We start from the raw sequence: 23,943 nt of genomic DNA, 5'->3' as shown, positions 1-23,943 counted from the left end.
CCACAGTAGATCCAGCTACTAAACCAAGGGCAATTTTAGATGAAGTGTTGAAACCCAAAATTGTCTCTTTTTTACCACCTTCCTACACTCCATCCTCCTTTTTTTTTACTCTAATAACTCTAATTGAGCCTCAATCTACAAGGTTCATGTTGATAACATGTACTTAAACATATTTTATTTCATAAGTCTCATTTTTATTTATTATTTAACTTAATATTTGCATGAGCTACTGAATTGCACCAATTCTGTAGCTAATGACTGATTCTGCAGCAAAGTCGAAGGTTTGATAGGTTCCAGAACTTCAACCGAGGAATGAGACACATGGGCAGGTGGATAATAGCTGGCACAATGATATTTATCTATCTCTATGGTCTGGATCGATGATGAGAACACCACATAGGCCCAGTCAACGTGGAAGTCAACCAACAAAGAAGGAGTCAAAGGCGAACCAGGTGAGCGAGGAAATTAATTGAAGTAGATATTTAGCCTCATGATTTGCTTCTCCGATAGCAAATCATGAGGAAATCACAAGATATTATCTTCTTATGATATTTTTAGTCTATGTTAAGTAGGATAGGCTCATAAATAGCTAAGCAATTTGATGGAGGTTATAAATCTTCCTCTCGACATGACAAACACAATATTTCATATTGTTTGAAAAACTCTATTTTACTGTTACAAAACTTTGTTTTATTTGATATCTGTGTCATGCATTGCATTGATGAGTATATAGTCCATTTTAAGAGTCGTGTTGTTGCCTACATCTCACTCGAGGTCCCCTTGGAGTTGTAAGGTTTTATTGTTTTCAAACTAACATTTCAATTCCACATTCTATATTGTGTTTAATTAATTTATTTCACTGATAGTTCGATTGTTAATGAGTATTTTTAATAGTGATCACAAAGTGGATAATAGAGCACATTTTGTTTAGTAATTTTGTTTTAGGATGAATGGGTGAAGCCGAGATCTCTTGTGCACATGATAAGTAGTATAGTAGAGTGTGGATTGAATTACGATTTATAGTACAGTTTGAGTTTGGTGAAGAGGATTTGAATTTCCAATTAGTGTTAATTTCTCTTTTTTATGTTAGAGTGATTTAGATTTAGTTTCATTATTTAGTTGAATAAGTGTGATATTTATTTTTGCAAAGTGTGATCTTCCTTTCAAGCAAGTGTGATAATCCTAGTTTCATATTTCTCTCAAGCAAGTGTGATTTTTCTTTCACGTAAAGTGTGATATTTCATTTAAGCAAGTGTAATAATTTTGATTTCACTTTTGTTAAAGAGTGACATATTTACTTTCATGTAAGAGTAATGAAAACATGTGTTTCTCGATATCTTGATTTAATTTAGGAATTGCTTGAATAATTAGGACTTCTAGTACATATAGTACACATACACCTCATCAGTATGCTAGCCCTCGTCGATAATCTACGAAACATGAAGACTGGGGGAAGTTGGATCGGAAAGCAAAGAGCACAATACAATTGTGTATCTCAGATTCAATATTGTTGAATGTATTAAAGGAAGCTACGACGAAAGCTTTGTGGGACAAGTTAGGGACTTTGTACCAATCTAAGTCTCTGGTGACCAAATTGTTCAGATGGGAAAATCTGTATAACCCAAAGATGAAGGATGGAGACTCGGTGACAAAGCATCTGACCACCTTTAATACTGTGATAAGCCAGTAATTATCTATTATATTAAAATTTCATATGAAGATAAGTGCATCAGTTTACTGTGGTCTCTACCAGATTAATGGGATAGTCTGGTTGTTGCAATAAGTAGCAATACAACTACCTTGAAGTTTGATGAAATAATATCATCATTTTCGTCGGAGGAGGTGAGATGGAAAAATACGGAGGGTGGAGATTCCTTGTCTGTACGAGGATGGTCCTAGAACAACAACAAAATGAATTCCTTGAGTGGGAGATCTAAATCTCCAGGGAAACTTGTAAAGGTGTGCTGGAAATGTGGAAAGGAAGGGCACTTCAAAAAGGACAATAGATCTAAAGATCATGTGAAAGGAAAGGGATCTAATGATGCTCCTGTAGAGGATAAAACTACCTCAGATGAAGATTGGGATGTGTACTTGACTTCTTCTTCAAGTACACATGTAGGTCATGAGGCATGGTTGATTGACTCAAGTGCATCCTTTCACTTCACTCCCCATAAAGAATGGTTCTGTGAGTATGAGAAATATGATGGTGGTAATATCTTCTTAGGGGATGATAGGAAGGCTAGGATCGTCGGATGCGGAAAATTCAAGCTAAAGTTGCAAGGTGGAAGGATTAGAACACTTCCAGGTGTTTTGCATATACCTGCATTGGCCAGAATTCTGATTTATGTAAGCAAGATGGATGATGCAGGTGTAAAAACAGTGTTCAAGAAAGATACTTGCTAGATGGTTTAAGGAGCACTGGTGTTGATGCGGGGAGTATGGATTAGAACTTTGTACAAACTTCTGGGTACAATTGTTATTTATGGGTGCAACAGTTCTGTGTTTACTGAAAGTGGAGCAGAAAATCTAGTGGACTTTGGATAAAATACCATGTTATGGAATCAAAGGCTTGGACATATTGGAGAGAAGGGCCTTCAAATACTTCATGGTAATCGTATGGTAGAAGGTATGTCTAATTTCTCTCTGGATTTCGATTTCTACTCAAATTCTGTGTTATGAAACCAGCTCAAGAAAAGATAGAAAAGATGGATCAACGCCTTAGAATTCAGCCTCTTTGAGGGGGAAACCTCCTTTAAATTACATAAATGAATAATTCTTCGATGATTCAAATGACAAAACCTCCTTTCTATATATAGGAGTCTAAGGAGTCACAATATAACCCAGCCGACCTAACAATAATAATATAAAGCCACAAAAATAACAATAGAGGGATTCTATGGGGCACAATAATAAAAATATGGGGACAATAGGGGCACAACAATATTAATAAGGGATACAACTACAATAGTAATGGGGTAATCACTAGTATTCTAGGGACCTATCATGCCCCTCTCCTTCAAAAAAAGTTTTGTCCTCAAAACTTGATTAGTTCTGGATGCTTCTGTATAAAATTCTCATCCTCCCATGTCGAATCTTCAGTGGATAAGTTCTTCCATTTGATGAGATACTCCAAAATTGATCGATTTCGTAGCTATCAAGTTCTTGTTTCTGTGACTGCTTCCGGTTCCAATATAATTTTTCCTTCCTTGTCAAGTTTTGGCAATATTGTTTGAACTGAGAGCTTATCGCCTATAACCTTCTTTAAACATGAAACATGGAAAACTGGGTGCACTCAAGACGCTGCAGAAAGCTCCAATTTGTATGCCATAGTACCAATATTTTGCAACACCTTGTACGGACCATAATACTTTGGTGATAATTTATTATCCTTCTTAGTTTGCTTGAGGGACATTTGTTTATATGGTTTTAGCTATAAGAATACGCAATCACCTACATCAAAACTTCTTTCGCTGCGATGTTGATCTGCCTGTTGTTTCATTCTATTCTGTGCCAACACGAGATTATCCTTTAAGAGTTGGAGGACTTGTTGTTGATGTTCGATGTGATGTTCCACTGCTTGAACCTTAGAATTTTCTCTTAAATATGATGTGATGGATGGTGGCTGATATCCATAAAGTGCCATAAATGGGGTCATTTTTGTTGTTGTATGGAAGGAAGTGTTATACCACCCTTCAGCTAGAGGCAACCATTTGACCCATTGTGTTTGTTCATCAGATACAACGCAACGAAGATATCCTTCCAAACATTTGTTTACTATCTCAGTTTGCCCATCAGATTGAGGATGATAAGATGAGCTATGAGCCAACTGAGTACCAAGAGAAGAAAATAATTCTGTCCAAAAATTTCCACTGAAAATGGGATCTTTGTCACTTACAATAATCTTTGGGTTTCCATGTAGCTTTTGAATTGTTTCCATAAATGCAGTAGAAACTGTATTGGCTTTCAATGGATGTGATAATGCACAAAAGTGTGCATACTTGGTAAGTCTGTCAATTACCACCATGATGACACTTTCTCCCTCAGACTTGGGTAAACCTGTGATAAAATCCATTGAAACCTCCTCCCAACGTTGGCTTGGAATGGATAAAAGTTGTAATAGACCCGGGGTCTTAATTGTTTCAACTTTATTTTGTTGGCAAACCAAACATTTTGCAACAAACTTTTGAATATCCGATTTAAGGCCATCCCAAAAAAATTCCTTCTTAACCCCGTGGTAAGTTTTTAAAAATCCTGAGTGCCCTCCTAAGGGAGAAGTGTGCAATTCCATAAGAATCTTTTGTTTGAGTTGCGAATTCTTACAGAGGTATAAGCAATATTTGTACCATAACAAATCATTTCGCCAGCTAAATGTATCAGATGTACTGGAATCTTGTTGTAACTTTTGAATAAGTGCCCACACTTCTTCATCATTCTTCCACTCCTCCCTTGCTTCGTTTATCCAATCTGGTTGGATAATAGAAATGGCGCACAACAACGCTTCCACATCCTCATCCTTTTTTGAGAGTGCATCTGCCACCACATTTTGCTTCCCTTTTTTGTAGATGATTTTAAAGTCATAATCCAAAATCTTTGTGACCCACGTTTGTTGCTCTTCAGAGGATAATCTTTGTTCTAAAAAGTATTTAAGGCTATCATGATCCGTTTTTACCTTGAAGTATCTTCCCATTAGGTAGGGTTGCCATTTATTAAGTGCATGTAGTATTGCCAAAATTTCCTTCTCATAAATAGCTTTGTGTAAAAACTTTCCCTTGATTGGACGACTTTCAAAAGCAATGGGCCTTTCATCTTGCATCAAAACAACACCAATTCCATTTCCTGAAGCATCACATTCCACAATAAAGGTTTTTGTGAAGTCCGGTGTAGCTAAGACCAGTGCTTGGCACATTGCCTCTTTAAGATGTTCGAAGGCCTTTGTTGCTTCTGGAGTCCATGAAAATGCATCCTTCTTCAATAATGTTGTTAGAGGTGTTGCTATTCTCCCATAATTCTTAACAAACTTGCGATAATACCCTGTCAATCCAAGAAATCCTCGCAGATGCTTTATGGATGTGGGGATTTTCCATTCCTTAATGGCTTTAATTTTGCTAGGGTCTACCTTAACTCCTTCATGAGATACAATATGACCCAGATATTCCACCTCTTGTACTCCAAAGAAACATTTGGATCTTTTTGCATATAATTGTTTCTCCTCCAATAGTTGTAGCACCCTGTCAACATATTCAACATGATCCTTCCAAGACTTGTTGTAGATTAGTATATCATCAAAAAATACTAACACAATTTTTTTAAGGAAGGGTTTGAAAATGGAATTCATCAAACCTTGAAATGTAGAAGGTGCATTGGTAAGGCCAAAAGGCATGACCAAAAATTCATAATGACCCTCATGATTTCTAAGTGCTGTTTTTGGAATGTCTTCAGTCTTCATTCTGATTTGATGATATCCTGAACGAAGATTCAACTTGGTGAAGTAAATTGATCCATGTAATTCATCCAGTAATTCATCAATGACAGGAATGGGAAACTTATCTTTAATAGTGAGCTTGTTGAGCTCCCTATAATCTGGACATATGCGCCATGATCCATCCTTCTTGTGCACCAATACTACTGGAGCAGAGAAAGAACTTTGACTATGTTGAATTATACCAGCCTCTAGCATTTCTACAACCATACGTTCAATTTCACTCTTTTGGGCATAGGGATATCTATATGGCCTGATGTTTGGAGGAACACTTCCTGGAATCACATGAATAGCATGATCATGATCACAAATAGGTGGGAGACCTTTGGGAGTCTCAAATACCTCAGAATGATTGTCCAAGACTTTTTGGAGATCTGGAGAAATAGACGATTCCGATGTGGAAACATCTAGCGAACATAATTGTGCAATTACACCTACTTGTTCCTTTTTTAGAAGCTTTGTCATACCGTTAGAGCTGATTATCTTTCCCGGTTTCCCTGAAATACCCCTTAATTCAACTTCCTTTCCTTTTGCAAAAAATTTCATGAAAAGTTTTTGAAAATTAAAAGCTATTGTACCCAAGGATTGTAGCCATTGGACTCCTAGTACAACATCAGCACCTCCCATTGGAATGGAAAGCATTGGGCTAGTCAATGCATATTCTCCCATGGATAGCTTGATATTATGACAATTTCCAGAGCAATTTATCGTTCCTCCATTTGCAACCATCACTTGACACTCTGGTGCTGGATAGAGGAAGCAATTCAATTCTTTTGCTGCCTTACAATGAATAAAATTGTGGGTACTTCCTGAATCAATCAACACTATTACCTTTTTCTTCTTGATTTGTCCTTCTATCTTGATGGTTTGAGGAGTGGTAATTCCAGCCAATGCATTACAAGATATGGTCGGATTCATTTCTTCTTTATCTAGGCTTTTTTCCTGGATTATATCCTCTTCCTTTGAACTTTCTTACTCTTTTTCTTCTTCCTCTTCGCAATCTATGTAGAATAATTTCTTCTCAGCACACTTATGACCCTTAGTGTATTTGCTATCACAACTGTAACAAAGCCCTTTTGCTCTTTTTTCTTCCAATTTTTGTGGTGTCAACCTTATAGGTTGTGGAAGGCTAGGGGTAACGACACTTCCATCTTTATAGTTGTGACTGGTATGCTTCCTGGTTGCCATAATTTTGCTTTCCATTTTTCTTGCCAACCTGAATGTCTTCTCTAATGAATCAGGTTCCTAAAGGCGAACATCATGTTGGATATTATCCTTTAAAGTCCCTATGAACACATCAATCCTATGCTCCTCTGGAATATTTTTTACCCTTATGTTCAATTTTTGGAACTCCTCAATGTGCTCCATTATTGAACCCTTTTGTTTGAGACTTATCAATTGGCTAAAAAAAGTTTTGCTTTTTGTATCCTCATAATGTGCTGTCAATTATTCCGTAAAAATTGCCCAAGTGATAATTTGTTTACGAGAGCAAAGCCATTGATACCATACAAACTGATTTGGTTCCAAATATAAAGTTGCAATACGTACCTTTTGTGTGTTTTGCACATTATTGAGATCGAAAAATTGCTCCATCTGTAATATCCATGTTGCGGGATCCTTGCCATCAAACTTCCTCATATCGATTTTTGGAATATGGTGGGTCTTTGATCCAACATTAGAGTCTATGGAATCATGATTAACATTTCTTTTGTTCTCATCATGAGTTTCCTTTACTACCCTTTCACCGTTAGTGACCATTTCTTGTAGCAACTTATTCATATTTATCTTCAATTCTTCCATGTCTGTCTTCAAATCTATCTTCAAATCGTCCATATTAGCTTCTACGCCTTTCTTTAAAACATCCATCTTAGCTTCTACATCTTTCTTTAAATCATCCATCTTAGATTCTATTCCTTTTTGTGCAAGTGACAGTTGTTGCACTTGGTTTCGTAATTTTGATATATCATGTTACATTTCTTCCTCTTCTTCATGAGTCATGCTAGAGCTTTCAGGTTGCTTACTAGGTGTTTTCATTTTCTTTCCTCGAGGCACCAATTACCGATAATAATGATTTACTATGCCCTTTGAATTCCTTCAAACTAATTTTTCAAACCAAGCTTTATGCAAAAATTTAAAAAAAAACTACACACCTTTTTTCACTTTGTAGGAGCTTGATATTGAATATGATGTATCTCTGTAATCTCGGACCATCCAGTTCTTAAATTGCGATTTTTAGTAGCCCTCTGCGTCCTCTTCCAATGCCACAAGTCTGATCCAAATTGGATTCTCCAAGAAAGAGTTATGCGAAATCTCCCACAGTGACCTGATTATAGACTAGTTCAGTAGAGCGAACTTGTAGGATGTGCCACGAGTCACTATTTCGACCTTTGGCTCTGAAAAATATATATAAGAGACTACAGTCCATCCTATTTCTATACCTTCTTATGAAATTTCAATCTGATGCTCAGAGAGAAAGTTATGATGATTTTCCCCAGGTCACCTGTTTGGAATGCAATTCAGGAGTCTACAGAAAGACCAACTTCCTTAGATCATATCTTTGCAAATATAGCGTGAAAAGTTCTGAAATTCGGACCCGAGGTTCAACGCGATTTCTTCTCAAATGGGTTTTTTTTTAGCTTCTGAAATGTCGCAGAAAAAAAGTTATAGTGAAAATTCCACAATGACTTATTTGGAGCAGCGAAACCCTAGAATCCAAAGCTCTGATACCAAATGTTATGAAACCAGCTCAAGAAAAGATAGAAAAGATAGATCAACGCCTTAGAATCCAGCCTCTTCGAGGGGGAAACCTCCTTTACATTACATAAATGAACAATTCTTTGATGATTCAAATGACAAAACCTCCTTTCTATATATAGGAGTCTAAGGAGTCACAATATAACCCAGTCGACCTAACAATAATAATATAAAGCCACAAAAATAACAATAGAGGGATTCTATGGGGCACAGTAATAAAAATATGGGGAAAATAGGGGCACAACAATATTAATAAGGGATACAACTACAATAGTAATGGAGTAATCATTAGTATTCTAGGGACCTATCATTTTGTATATGGGAAGCAAAATTGATTGAGTTTCCCCACTGGTGCTAAGAGGGCGAAAGGAATATTAGAGCTTGTGCACAATGATGTGTTTGGACCTGTGTCGGTTCCATCAATGGGTAAGTCCGTGTACTATGTATCATTTATAGATGACTTCTCAAGGAATACATGGATATATTTCTTCAAGAATAAATGTGAATTCTTTGACAAGTTTAAAGAATTTAAGGCTCTGGAGAAAAACTAGATAGAGAAGAAGATAAAGGTGCTGAGGACAAGTAATGGTAGAGAATTTTGCAAGAAGGAATTTTAAGATTTTTGTAAGAAGTGTGGTATAGCATGTTAGAATACTACTCCATACACACCTCAACAAAATGGCGTTGCAGAAAGAATTAATAGGATGTTGATGGAAAAAGCAAGAAGCATGATCAGTGGTGCCGGGTTAGGACAGGAAACTGGGTAGAGGCAGTAAAGATTGCATGTTACCTTCTTAATAGATCACCTTCATTAGCGTTGGAGGATAAGACTCCACATGAGGAATGGACTGGTAAGAAACCCTCTCTTTCACATCTAAGGGTATTTGACTGTGATGCATATGTACATGTTCCAAAGGAGAAAATAGCAAAGTTGGATAGTAAATTTGAAAGGTGCATCTTTATTAGGTATACAGAGGATTTAAAAGGTTATAAGATTTGGAACCCATAAACAAGGAAGGTTGTGTACAACAGAGATGTGGTGTTTAGAGAGGTGAAAGATGTTATTAAACATGAAGTCCTACCAAAAGAACATGGGAAGATAGAGTTTGAGCTAAAGGAGGAAGAATCAGACTCTACAACGAAATAGGAACCAAAAGATGAAGACCCACAAACTCTAGTTGTGAGAAGATCAGTTTGAGAAAGAAGGTTGCCAGAAAGGTATAGTCCATCTTATTTCTATTCAAATTTTGATTTATCTATTACTGATGATGATCCTAGAACTGTCAAGGAGGTAGTAGATTCAGATGACAGAAAACTCTGGAAAGAGGCCATGATTTATGAAATGACATCTTTCGAAAAAATGAGGCTTGGGATCTAGTGGAGTTGCCGGTTGGAAGGAAACCCATTGGAAGCAAATGGGTGTTTAAGAAAAAAGATGAATGCAGAAGGCAAGGTGGAGAAATACAAAGCTTGATTGGTAGCAACAGTTTATTCCCAGGTACTGGGAATTGATTTTGGTGATATTTTTTCTTCTCTTTCCAAGGTAGTTTCTATTAGATTACTTTTATCTGTTGCTGTTGCTTTTGATTTTGAGGTAGAATAGATGGATGTGAAGACAACATTTCTTCATGGGGATATGGAAGAAGATATCTACATGAAGCAACTTGAAGGCTTTGTGGTGAAGGGTAAGAAAGAACTAGTATGCAGGTTAAAAAAAGTCTTTCTATGGGTTAAAACAATCAAATTTGATACATATATATGGGGACTTGGCTTCACCAGAAGCAAAGAAAATCACTATGTGTATTTTAAATTAATTGGTGATTTTGTTATTTATTTGGTCTTGTATGTGGATGATATGTTGCTAATTCGAAATAACAAAGAAATTATCTAGGATTTGAAGACCCAATTATCCTCCAAATTCGACATGAAGGATTTTGGTGTTGCAAACTATATTTTAGGCATGGAAATTAAACGAGATTGGGAAAAGAGGAAGTTATGGTTAAACCATAGGAAGTATGTCGAGACAATATTGCAAAGGTTTAATATGAAGGATAATAAACTGGTGAAGGTTCCTATTCCTGTAGATGTAAAGTTATCTGCTGCATAGTGTCCCAAGACACAAGAAGAGGAAGAGGACATGTCCCGTGTTCCATATGAAAGTGCAGTCGGTAGCCTGATGTATGAAATGATTTGTACTAGACCAAACATTGCACATGCGGTGGGAGTATTGAGCATGTCTAAGTCAAAACCAGGGGAGAAGCATTGTACAATAGTGAAGCACGTTTTCAGGTATTTGCGTGGCACAAGTGATTATGGTTTGTGCTACCAAGGAAGACCAGGATTGGACAGAGTTTTGGACATTCGTTGCTTTGTTGATGCAGATAGGGATATAGATCTAGATCAGAGAAGATCTATAAGTGGGTATGTGTTTAACCTATTTGGAGGAGCAGGTAGTTGGATGAGCAAGAGACAATCTATAGTGGCACTTTCAACTACAAAGGCAGAATACACGACAACCACTCATGCAAGCAAGGAAGCAGTTTGGTAGTAGAGATTGTGTTCAAGTATGGGGTTAGTATAACGAGATATAAGGTTAGACTGCGACAACCAAAGTGCAATTTTCTTAGCAAAGAACCCTGCTTATCATTCAAAGACAAAGTACATTGATGTTCAGTATCACTTTGTGAGGGATATGGCTGAGGACAAAAAGGTGTTGTTGGAAAAGGTGGACACTTTGAAGAAAGTTACAAATGCATTGACGAAGTTTGTGAGCACTGAGAAGTTTTCTGGGTGTAGAGAAACAATGGGTTGCACGACTAGACCAATGACTAAGCTCTCATGTGACCCCCTGCGTGGAAAAGAAAACAAGTGGGAGAATGTTGGGTGTGTGTTATATTCTTTCCACGACTAGTCACACGCATGTGGAGGGTCACAGTGGGGGCGATAACCCCCTTTGTTCATTGTGCTGGGCGTAGCAGGGGTGTCCTGTTGGGCGGTTCCAGGGGGGTAGTAGCCCCCTTGCACGGGGTTCAGAGCAACACCCCAGATTTTTTTTTTTGACCCTATATTAGGTGGGTGGACCTACCTATGGTTTTACATATGGTTTTGGGCATGATGGTTTTCTGCCCATGTTATTTTGTAGATCTGGTAAAGGGAACTACAATTATGTTCTAATATAGGGTTAATGGGTTGGGGTTTATGAATGCTTTGACATGTATATATATGTATTGTAACATTGAAAGGAACATAGTGAAAAATCAATCTGGTAGTCCCGGTTTTAGGATCTAGGGTAAAATCTTTGTGTATATCTGTTTTATGTTTTATGTTCTCGCCATTGTTTATTTTATGTTTTTAGAATTCGTATGCAGGTAATTTCTGTACAGGATTAAAACCTACAAATTTAACCTGCAAGTAGCTATAATCCCTATTTAATTAAGGCATTTAGCATTTGGGTAAACAATATGCATCCTTGGATAGGTCATACATTACATTGAGCTAGTGTAATTCTTTTTTTTTTCTTGATCATGCATTCAATTAAATTATATAGCCAATCAATTTAAAGTGTAGTTGGCAAAATTCTCTTTTTATTTCTTAAAGTATTGTAAAGGTGCACACCCCGCCAAGGAACCAACTGACTTATGCTTAAATGTTGACTTGAGGTTTTTTTGTTTGTTTGTTTGTTTTGTTTTTGTTTTTGTTTTTTTCATTTTATTTTAATTTTATTTTTTAATTTTATTTAATTTAATTTAATTTTTATTTTTATTTTATTTTATTTTATTTATAACTAAAACGGTTAATATATTTATAGATCAACGGTTGGGCCATGGCCTAATCAACCGACATTACATGGAGGCTTGAGTTCACTAATCCTTTCTACTCCTAACAATCTTTCCTTCTTAGTTTTGAGACTTGAAGGAACTTCGCATCGGCTATTGAAGTTTACAAAGTGGCGGTCTTAAAACACAATAGGGTGCAATTTGCGATCCCCGAACAATCACATCGGAGAAGAGCTTTCGGCGATGTTGGAACAAAGACCAATTCTTTTAGCGATGTGATCAACCTCCAATGGTTAAGGCCCCTAAATACTTATCGGGACTTTTAAAACTCTCTAATTAAACTTCCTTACCCCTTAGCCACGAGTATTTAACCTTTCCCTTCTTAACAAAGGTTATATATAAATAACACATACAACCTTCCAATGACGCTAATTCCTTCTAAACCATTATAAAGGAAATATCCACAAAACAATCCTTTCTGCCTTAGCACGGTCTTGAAACACTTTCTGAGATTCCACCTTTGTTGCAATCGGGTATCGGCACCTCTGCGGCTCACTTTACAACACTCCTCGTTTGCATCCGATATGCAATTGAGCTGTCGGACTTCAAACTTTATAAACTTGCACACATAACAACATCGGGTCCGCACCCATCGGCCCTTCACAAAAATGCATGACACTACCAAACCCCGATCCTCGATTGACCAAATAGCATGTTGAACCTCCGTCATTGATCTACTCTTGTTAGATCCAACATTTCTCATTTATTTCAGGATGATAACACACGCAGGGGTTAACCGCCCGATAAAGCGGTTTCCCCACACTCCACCGCTGCTACATGTCCTCCAATTAGTTGAATTAGAGCCAAGCCCACGATACCACTTACCACTACTATTGCCGCCCGAAATACCACTCGAGGTTAATAAACCCCCTTTTCGCTTCATTAAATTCTGCGCACTTTCACAAGCGATGACCCTTGATTTGCTCCATCGATCAGTTCCGATAGTTCCATTAGGCTCCTCTGATGTTGAATATGGACCGTTGATCATTGAGATCTAACGGTTGCTCAATGCAGATTTTACTTGGTGCAGCGTTGTTGAGCTATGGTATGGCGATCCACACGGGCTCTTCTGAGTTTTTTTTTTAGAAACCCTTGAGTCAGACAACATCCCTCATTGGCTTTGATATTTGCCTGCTTGTTTGAGCTATGGAGGATGTGAAAGGAGGAAGAGGTAAGAAAAACCTGCAGGCCCCGCAACCTCTGGAGAGTATTGTTGAGAGCCGAATTGCTAAAGCGCTCTTCTGAGTTTAATGTCTTTATCAAGAGGTCTGAGTCCCCGAAGACCTGAAGAGCTTTGTGTCCATGCTTCTGTGCGATCTGACAACCTTTAAGAAGCCTTAAAATTTCAGCATGATTGTTTGTGCTCTGTCCTAGTCCCCAGCTGTAGTTGTCTATTCGGGAGCCGTCTTGAGAGTAGACCACTCCACCTGCACCAGAGATCCCTGGATTGCCTTTAGAGGCACCATCGAAGAAAACAATTACCTTTCCCTGCTTCCTCCACCAGGTTTGGAACTCTGCATCCGATGTTCTGATGCGCCAAGCAGGATTGAATGTGGGGCGGGAAGGTACTTTCTTGCTGACTCGAATGAGGAGGGTTCCCAACTAGCTTCGTTCTTCAGTTATGAGGGTATCGTCTAACTTGCTGGAGTAGTTCCCTAGAGCTTCCATCAAGGACGCCTTAGCTTTGGCTACCACTGACAAGGGAGAGGACATTGCATTGTTGAATATCCAGTTATTTCGGGCGAGCCAGAGCTTCCAGCAAATGAACTTGGGAATGGAGTGCCAGATCCGATTCCACAGAGATTGTGTGCATTGGGAGTCCTAGGGTACCTTGTAGTCCAGGTGGAGAAGAGCTCCATGACTGTACACTGGAGAGGGGCGGGTGCGTCGAGACTGTGGAGGATGACAACCCATACTGATTGGGCAAAGATGCAGCTTGCAAAGAGGTGGTCCACATTTTCAGATGCCGATCTACACAAAATGCACCAATGTGGCCCTATAATGCCTCTGTGGGTAATATTTTCACTTGTCAACACTTTCCTGTGAATAAGTAACCAAGTGAAAAAATTCACCTTGGGGATATCGTATGCGTCCCAAGTGCGCTGCTGAATGGAAGGGTTGAGAACTTGATTTTGTGTGGATTGCAAGGCTGCAAAGCCAAGCACAGGGGTGTAGGCCCCTCTCTTCCCCCATCTCCAGAGATTCGATGTATGTAGGTTAACTGGTGCCGAGCCCTTCGGCTTATCCAAGAAGAGTTGCTTTTGGTGAAGTAAGCGTGTTGGCAGGTTGGGGAAGACCCAGTCTTCCCAGTTCCTGTAGAAATTTTGAATAATATGACACTTATTCACAGAGATTATCCCGATTATACACTATTGCGGAATACATGCATAATACATAACCTCCTCTACGTTGATCATCAATTTAGCAACATTAAAATCAATGAAACATCAATTGCATGCACACATTAACACAATATGTAACCCGGGGAAACCTTACAGCTGAAAACCCCACACTATTTGTATATTATATTGATTGAGAACATGTAACAATACATAGTACAATACTCCTCACAAGTACTCAGTACTATCTCCACCTGTTACACACAAACTAGCTCAGATATGATGCCTCAAATCTCCTCCACTATTTGCTCGCCTCCACTGCGCAATCCTGCATGAGAATAATGATGAATGGCTGAAGCAAAGTCGTATTTTCTTGGCTGAACCATGCAATCCTCATTGGCATTACTCAGTCCCATTGATTGTGCAAGATCTCATGCACAAGTATAATCACAACTGATAGCAATCTCAACCTCTAACACCTGTCTCCACTGAACTGTCCGTGCACTAAGTTAACTGATGTATTCTTTAGTTGCTTTATGAGTTAATAATTAGTGAATTAATTAACAATTAATTCACATCACTCATCACTAGTGTATTCTGCAGTTATTCTAAATACAACTAGTTTAACCAAGTCAAACTGAACACAACTCCATCAACTCCACCAAAATTCAACCACTTGAGTTCTAACTGAAGTCCACCATGCAATAGCTCAACTGACCCACAAGAAAAGCGTATTTCCTTCTGACAGCTGCATGTGCCACATCTGTAGCTCAAACTGAAGTGCTCCAAGAGGATAAGATAATGTTTATAGTCCAAATATTATTATGAGCTAATAATATTCGACTGTTCTATTTTTAGCCTGGCAGTCTAAAAATAGACTCCGCCCATATGTCTAAAAATAGAAGTCCATCTATTTTTACCAACATGACCAATCATCCACAAATAGCATCCTGCAACTCATAGACCATGATTCATATGTCTAAAAATAGACATAGTCTAAAAATAGACTTTGCGCCAAAAATAGCCTGCGGGCCCACTTAGTGAAGGCGACTCCTTTTCACTAAGCTCCATCATCTTGTTGCATTTTCAATAGTTCCCCCAGCTGTCCCAAGTAGAAATGTTGGCTAGACTGTGCAAGCCGTGCTGGGAGAGCCAGTCACGGAGATCAACTGACTCCACTGTGTGTTTAAGGGGGGAATTGCCCATGATTTTATCTTGCCATATCATAATATTTGCTCCATTTCCAGGCACCCTGTAAAGATGGTTTTGGAAGGTGGCAAGCCCTTTTCTGCATAGGTCCCAAAGCGGTGTGCCTTTGGGAACTCTGTCCGTTTGGAGGTTTCTCAATGAGGTTCCTTTGAAGTATTTATTCCATAGTAGTTGGCTAACTAGGTGGTGTTTATTGGAGTAGAGCTGCCAAAGGATTTTGCCACCTGTTGTGGTCACCAACACCCCCCCTCTTTGATTGGTATTTGCAATAACACCAAGCAAATGGGGACCCTTAACAAAAAATCCAATTTTTTTATTATCAAAACTCTGTATTTTGACTCCCTAAAGCTATATCGCATCGCGAGAAGAGAACGAGACGTTTTCCTATGCGCATAATGAGCTGCGAAGAAGCGACGCGAAATTCATCGCATCGCTTATATTGTGAAGCTCTCTTAAATAAAAATCTTAAGGAATCGCCGATGGCCGATATGCGACGTCGCATATCGCAACATCGCATAAGCAGCACACAATGATTATAATTAAGCGCGATCTGCGATATTGCGATCTGCGATATTTGCGATCTGCGATATTGCGATCTGCGATGAATGCGATCATCAAATCCTGCGATAACACATCTTAAACGACGCAATCCTCGACACTGCGATGCGAGTCGCAGAAATCACTCATCGCAAAGGTTCCTCGGCACAACGTTCAAGGAAAGCTGTCTGCAGACCAAAATTGGGCGCGCACCTTAAAAAGAAATTAATGATTGTACGCCAAAGTATCCGAGAAGGATTGTGTTGTGTTTTTCGAAGAGTCAGTTCATTATGAATGTCATGATTATGCATTCATTAGAGCTTAAAGCTTTCATGTCAATCTTTTCGTCGTTACTCTTTTCCTTTGCGTAAACTGTAAGACAACAACTAATATAAATCAATGTGCAGGAAACATCTAAGGAAAAGGGGAAAGTGTCAATACTCGGAGAACAGAGAAGAAATGCCTTCGCAAACGGATGCCGCATGCAGCAGGACCGCGGACTCCAGAGTATCACTCAACAGAAACTGATGGAAATAGACTATTCAAGACTCAGAGTCAAAGGTGCACAAAAGCAGCATGCTTTCAAAAGATCCTGAAGCTTAGACTGGGTAAAGAAAAAAAAAAAACGCTAAAGGAGGAAAACACACCAGAAAAGTCTGGAACAAAGAATGGAAACAATTTTCAATACAGAAAATTGTTCAGAGAGCAAAGTCCCTAACTTGCTTAGTCATTCGCCAGGCCGGAAACCGAAATAGCAACAGCACAATCAGTTTGAGAGAAATTTGGGATATTACCAAGTATACACACAGCGAATACACCAAGCCAGAGGAAAATATCTTCCAGTTTGTCAGAAAGCGGTGCCAGCTCTTGTTGTTTCTATTTTCGTAACTCAAACGAAAGGAGAAGACAACCAGCCGACTCTTCCCAGGCGAATGTTGCATTGCTTACAACACTAAGGAGCAAATACAGAAACGGTTAGAAATTAGATTCAATTTTTAGAAATAATTTGCTTTAGTAGAAGGGCGGTCATTTGAAACCGTGTCCTAAATTTATGTAATTAAGATTAATTAGTTAGCAGTATTTAAACCCTTCTCAGGCATTTAGAGAAGGGTCCGGAAATTTGTCAAAAAACTTGTCCTTAGAACATGCACTTTTGCACCCTCGGAGGGGGTTTTTGGTGAATGGATGGATCGAGATTTATCAATGTTTGCATTTAATGTCTGCTACTGATGTTGCACTTTTGTACTCTTAGTAGATGTTAGAACAAGTAGAGATAAATCGTTATTGCTTGAAGCTTATGAGTGGAACCAGTCATAAATGGTACTTTTATCTCTTGACCTGTTTCTGTTCATATTCTTAAAGTGATATGCAGTTTTCAGTTGTTTATATGTTAATGCATGAATGTGTGGGTTACCATTTGGCACTTCTGTACGGTGGAGTCATTTATTTGTGCTTGATATATGAATAACTTATTATGCGATATGCTGTTCACAACTGTTTTGCCTAACTTTTTATGCAGAATGGTTTATCTTAATTGATTTCTATTCTTATGATAGCTGAATGATCTTTATTACCAGTTATTGTTCGAAATCTTTTTAGATCGCATAATAGAAGAAATATACCCCGGGTTAGTGTAGATTAGATGTGTTGTTTTTCCTTTATTAGATTACAATAGCATAGAGTTAGCTTAGAAGTTTGAATTAAATTAGCTTAAGATACTCCTAGATCAGCATCATTCAACTCTACACACACACACACACCTTAGATTGGGAAACTGGTCCCATTATCCCCAGTTGGACCTGCTATACCAAACGGATAAGGAGCTGCCAACCAAGGTTCGGACCGGGTGGGTATCCCCCTTGTTGTCGACCCAATTTTCGGGGCCTCAACACCACCTAAGGCAATGTTGGCCAAGCCAAGGTCTCTAATTTGGAGACCTCCTTCCAGATTTGGCCTTTTCACTGTGTCCCAACTTAGTAAGTGAAATTTCCTCTCATTTCCTTTGCCTCCCTGCCATAGGAAGTTTCTGAGCAGCTATGAAATCTGATCCGTGGTTGTCTTTGGTGCCAGGAGGAAGGAGGCCTAATAGATAGGGAGAGAGGAAAGGAAAGACTTTATGAGGATTAGCTTGCCAGCGTAGTTTAGCCACTGCCCACCCCAAGAAGATATCTTGGTTTTGATATTGCTGATGGATTCAATCCAGAGTGAGGCTCGGTTAGCCCCCAGAGTTAAATATAGTCCCAGGTATTGATTTTTGTCCCGTGAGGCATAGCCCGGAAAGTCCAGGATTCTGGCAATTCGGAGTATGGTTTGCTCCTTTGTATTCCAATTGTACACTGCACTTTTTCTTTTATTAATAAGTGCTCCTGAAATGATACAGAAGCTTTGCAGGGTCCCATTGAATTCCTTTTCTATTCATGTGGAAGCTCCTCCCAACAGAAGATAATCATCTACAAACAAGGCATGGTTGATTTTGGTTCTAATCCAGTCATCGGTCGGATGCCCGTGAGAGTACCTTTATTTCTTTCCACTATCAGTTTCCTGCTCAAGGTGTCTACCATTATTATGTACAGAAAGGGACAAAGTGGGCATCCTTCCTTATCCCCCTTTAAGATTGGAAATAAGAGGCAGGTCAGCCATTTACCAATGGGGCGATCCAAGGTTTGTCAGTGCAGGCCTTGATCAGGTTCACAAAAGCTAGGCTGAATCCAAAGGAGAGTAGAAATTTGTAAAGAAATGAAAGTTTTACCCGATCAAAGGCGTTGGTCATATCCAACTTGATCAACATCCCTTGCTCCTTCCTCTGATGACTGGAGTGCATGGATTCCTGAACAAGTACCACATTATCCAAAATATGTCTTCCTGCTACGAACCCTCCTTGACTGGGAGAAATGAGCTTACTTAGAAGAGGTTTAATTCTTTTTGCGAGCAATTTAGCAAGAATTTTGTAAGAGACATTACATAACGAAATGGGTCTAAATCTATCAAAGGTAGCCAGATTCACTTCTTTGGGTATTAAGACCTGAAAGGTGGATTTGGTGCTACCTCCCACTTTTTTCTTTCTCTGAAAAGCCTTTGCCATTCTTAGTAGGTCAGATTTGATGATTGTCCAACAAGCTCTGTAGAAGTGTGTTGAGAAACCATCTGGGCCTGGGGTTTTTTTAGGCTCCATGTCCCAAATTACATTACTAATTTCTTCTTCAGTGAAGGGCTTCATCAGATTTGAGTTATTCTCCTCATTAACCAAGGAAGGGCTCCGGGAGAGGAAGTCATTGGAGATCACCTCGTCACCTGTTCCATCCTCTGTGTATAACCGCTGAAAGTGAGTTTCAATAGCTTCTTTAACTTGAGCAAAACCTTTGGTGACTATCCCATCCGCTGAGGTGACTTCTGAGATGTGATTCCGGGAGAGACGAGCTCTGAACTGCCTGTGGAAGAAGGTTGTGTTTTGGTCACCTGCTTTCAACCATAGGCTCCGGGACTTAAGCTACCAAAATTCTTCTTCTTTTCTGAAAGAGCTGAAAGAAGCAAGTTGGGAAACTTGTTCTTTCTCCAATTCATGCGTGGTTATGTCTTTGCCCTCCATCTCCAACTGTAAATATGCTAACTGTTGGACAATTTCTTTTCTATATGTGGTGAAGGTGTTGGGAGGCATTTTGACCCACTCTTTTAGAGTCGCTTTGGTTGCTTTTAATTTTTTCTCCCATATATAACTGGGTGACCCGGTGACCATGATAGACCAAGCCTTGGCAATGACTTCCATAAATTCTTCTTGCTCTATCCACAAAGGGCTGAAGTGGAACGGTATAGGCCCCAGGTTTTCTTCCTCATCCAGTTGTAAGAAGATGGGTTTATGGTCTGAGGTGAGCTTTGGTAGGATTCTCGATGATACTATTCTCTTATCCATCAGAAGAGTGCTCTGCACTAGGAATTTGTCGAGCCTGGCTGAGATGTGAGCTGCCCCTGTTCTGTTGTTGGTCCAAGTGTATCTCCCCTTCTTGGGTTTAATATCAAGAAGATACCACTATTGAATTATATCCTCCACAAGGGGTAGCAATGGATCTCTGCTATTGTTACCCCCTCTTTTTTCTTTTGGGTCAAGAATGATGTTTAGATCTCCTGCTATTACAATGTTCATGGGAGAATAGTTGTCTACAAAATCGATAAGTGTTTGCCAACACTCTTTTTTCTCAAGGTAAAGAATAGGAACATAAAGATTAAACAGGGCGAGAGTGAGCTTACTTGCTTTATGTCGAAGCTCGGTGTAAATCCAATGTTGAGTCTCGAAGGAATTCTCTAGCTAGAACAATTCCTCCATCTAGACCATGGCAAGTCCTCTTGAGGTTCCCCTTGCACTTACGGCCGTCCCAGCTTTGGTCTTCCAGTTCGTTCTGCTTAACTCAAGAAGGGCTTCCCCTTCAATTTTTGTCTCTTGGAGCATGAGGATCTCTGGGTTTCTATTTTCATGAGATCTTTAACAGCTGCAGCCTTCATGGGGTTCCCCAAGCCTCTACAGTTCCAAGAGACTATATGCATTATTTATTTGGGGTAGTGGAGGAGAGGCCTCCCTTTGGTGGCGTGCTCTGGTATTTCAACTTATGGAAATTTCTAGAGTGGACTGGATTCCTTGCATTTTTTGCCTCTCTACTTCTTCCTCTCTTGCTTCCTTGAGGGATTTCCTCCCTGCCCACTTCGAGGGCCTTTCAAATGTCTCCTCTTCCGATGAGCCTATCAATTCCAAGGGCTTTTTTCTTATCATGTTTGCATAAGAGGTTGGCGAAGGGACTCTTTATGGGGAGTCGTTTTGGGCAGGGGAAACCCCTGCGTTTCCTTCCTTGGTTAATGAGGGATTGGCTTGCTGTTCTGCATCACTTTCTATAACAGAGTTTTCTTCCTGTGTGCTAAGAGCTACAAAGGAATTTGAGGGAAGGTCTGTTCTAGGGGGTACTGCCCCTTCCGGTTGTAGCTTTGTGGATGGAACAATGGTTCCCGCTTGAGCCCCTTTCCCTCTCGGTTTGCTGTGTTGCTTTGATGAGGTCGTCTTCTACACCGCTGCCCATTGGTCTCCTTTCATTTTCTTTGCTTCTTCTTCAATTTTCATTTTACAGTTTCTTGCAAAGTGCCTATATCCATGGCGATGCCTACACTTGAAAGGCAGTTGCTTGTAATCCAGTTCTTGCACGTGAGACCATTCTGCCACTGTTAGTTTTATGGCTTCTGGAAGCCCAACTTCCAGATCAACCTCGACACAAATTCTGGCATAGGAGTATTTTCCCTTCATGTCTACTCTGTCAATGTATTTTCCAAGTGTGTTTATGATGGTTTCTAAAGTCTTCGGACCCCAACAATGCAAGGGTAAATGTGGGAGGTGCACCCAGACAGGGACAATCGAGGGCACATCTTGGGCTGGATCAAAGTCCGGTGTCCATTTGTTCAGGTACAGACCCTGGGGATCCATGAAGTATGGCCCATTTCTAAAGATGAGGTTCCTATCTTCGATGCATTCAAAAATGAAAATGAAATAACCCTTACCGACGAAGTAGCATTTTATTCCTTCTGAAATTAGTGGTCTCCAGTTGCATTACACCCACCATTCGATGGTTCTTGGTGATGGACATAACCCAGTGAACTAGCCGGTGAGTCCTCTTTCTGTGATATTCAGGGCAGCATGTCAGGGTTCTTCCAGTGGAAGAGCGATAGTCGGGATTGCTTCCATCTTCTTGACGAACTTCTGCTGGGAGGCTGAAATTGGACGCTTGCTGCACTCGCCCACCAGCTGCTTGAAGGCCATGAGCTTAGGGGGGAGGGAGGAAGGAGGCTCAGAGCCTCCCTTTGGAGCCATGGCTGTGAGGAAGGTTCACAGGGGGGCACTCGTAGAGGTAGCAGTGACGCATGACAAAACTGTTTGAACTTGTCGTTGATGTTTTTGACTTGAGTTTTTAACTAGGAACTAAGTTAATAATTTAACCTACAAGTAAATTTAATTACCATTCAATCAAAGCCTTTGGGTAGACCATATGCATCCTTGGATAAGTCACACATTGATTTGAGTTGGTTGTAACTTTAGTTCTTGTTAGTTATATATTTAATTAAACTGTACAATTAACAATTTAAAGTGGAGTTGGAAAAATTTTCTTTTTATTTCTTAAAGCAATGTAAAGGAATGCACCCCACTAAGGAATTGAGTGTTGTAATTTCATCCATCTCTTGCCCTATATCTTAATGTTGCACTTACCTTGAGTTGCCCAAACACTAGTAGTGAAGATAATCTATAGGAGCACTGCACTCCTTGGTATGCACCATTGTGATCAAGGTGTATACAATATAAGTAAAAGCATTTCTTTAGTGGTTGGAATGTTTTTCTTGGTCCTAAAGTAGCATTTTGGTAATGCATTAACTAACAAAGGAGTGACCAAGGATTTGGTAACTAAACCACTGGAGAATCAAGATTGAAGCATGCTCGAATAGCAGGATAAATTTATGTGTGTGTAATTCTTTTTGTTCTCATGTTTATTTGATGGTAAAGAAAATAATAGGCTTGTGGTGAAGGAGATTGTTCAATTGAGATTTAGACATAATTCTCACTATTTTTGTGATGAGAGTTATATTGTTGGTCCTTGTCTTAAAACATATATATCTCATTGCTCGGGAACATTTTCATTGAGCCAAGTGTTCCTTCTCTTGGGTGTTGTTGGAACATTCTTTCCTTTTCTTGGTGTGTGTGTGCGCGCACTATCCTTGAGCCATATTGGAGCAGAGTGTACATTTATTGCTTGTTGGAGTGTTGTGAAGTAAAAGATCTATATAAAAATCCTCCTTGTGTAGTTGTGATCTAGCCACTTCAATTCTAAAGCAATTGCACACGTAGATCTTCGCTACCTTGTTTTCAGTAAAGAGTCCATTAAAGACAAAGTTGACAGTTCTTGGGCTCAACCATATACCTCAAATTCATAAAAAGTTGGATGTGCATGCTATTTGAGAGAGTAGATTGGATGATGTGTTGATTAGTTGGGGTCATTCTTACATTGGGAAATAGACATAAGTGTCCATTCATAAGCATGTTGCATTTCACTTGAGAAACATAGCCAATTTATGTCTACCTTTCTAGAGATAGATAAAAAAGAAACCAACTTAAAGTCCTATTTATTATTAACATTGTTAGTTAGTTATAGTGTGCAGGCTACATCGAGAAGACAAATCTTTATACAAGACCGAGAAGAATGGTCAAATTTTAATTTATAGAAAGGATTGGTGAAGCCAGTGAGCTATAAGTCCCTTGATTATAGATCATACGGTATTAGAACAATTATTTCCTTGATTGTGGTATAATCACTAAAACATTGTACACCTAACATGGGTAAAGAAAACATAGAAAGGTGAGAAGACCTACAAGTTGTCAATGCTCAATTTGAATAAGAGAATACACACTTCAAGGAATAGGTCCAACGGTTTAACTATAGGATGTTAGTGATGGAGAAGAACCTCGACAACTCAACAAAAAATGTTTCCATTACTAAAGTCTAAGACTCCCCACTATGGTTATCACAAATTGGGACAAGAATAGGATTCAACTTATGCACTTAGGATATAAGGTCATCTAATTGAACAATTGGTGAGAGGACATGGTAACTCAAATGATGGATTACCTATAAAAATAGTTGGCAGGGAAGGAGGAGGAATTGGAAAAGCTCTAAGCAATTATCCAAGAAAATAGAGACGAAAATCCACCTTCAATTTCCACTATCAAAGCCAATGCCATGACCAAGATAATTCTAGTAAGTTCGTATTC

Source organism: Pinus tabuliformis, chromosome 7 (genome assembly GCF_031772625.1).
Source record: "Pinus tabuliformis cultivar Carrire ecotype Pingquan chromosome 7, CPIR1, whole genome shotgun sequence".
NCBI classification, from domain to species: domain Eukaryota; kingdom Viridiplantae; phylum Streptophyta; class Pinopsida; order Pinales; family Pinaceae; genus Pinus; species Pinus tabuliformis.
The sequence above is the reverse complement of the archived record's forward strand: the minus strand, read 5'-3'. Positions refer to the sequence as shown.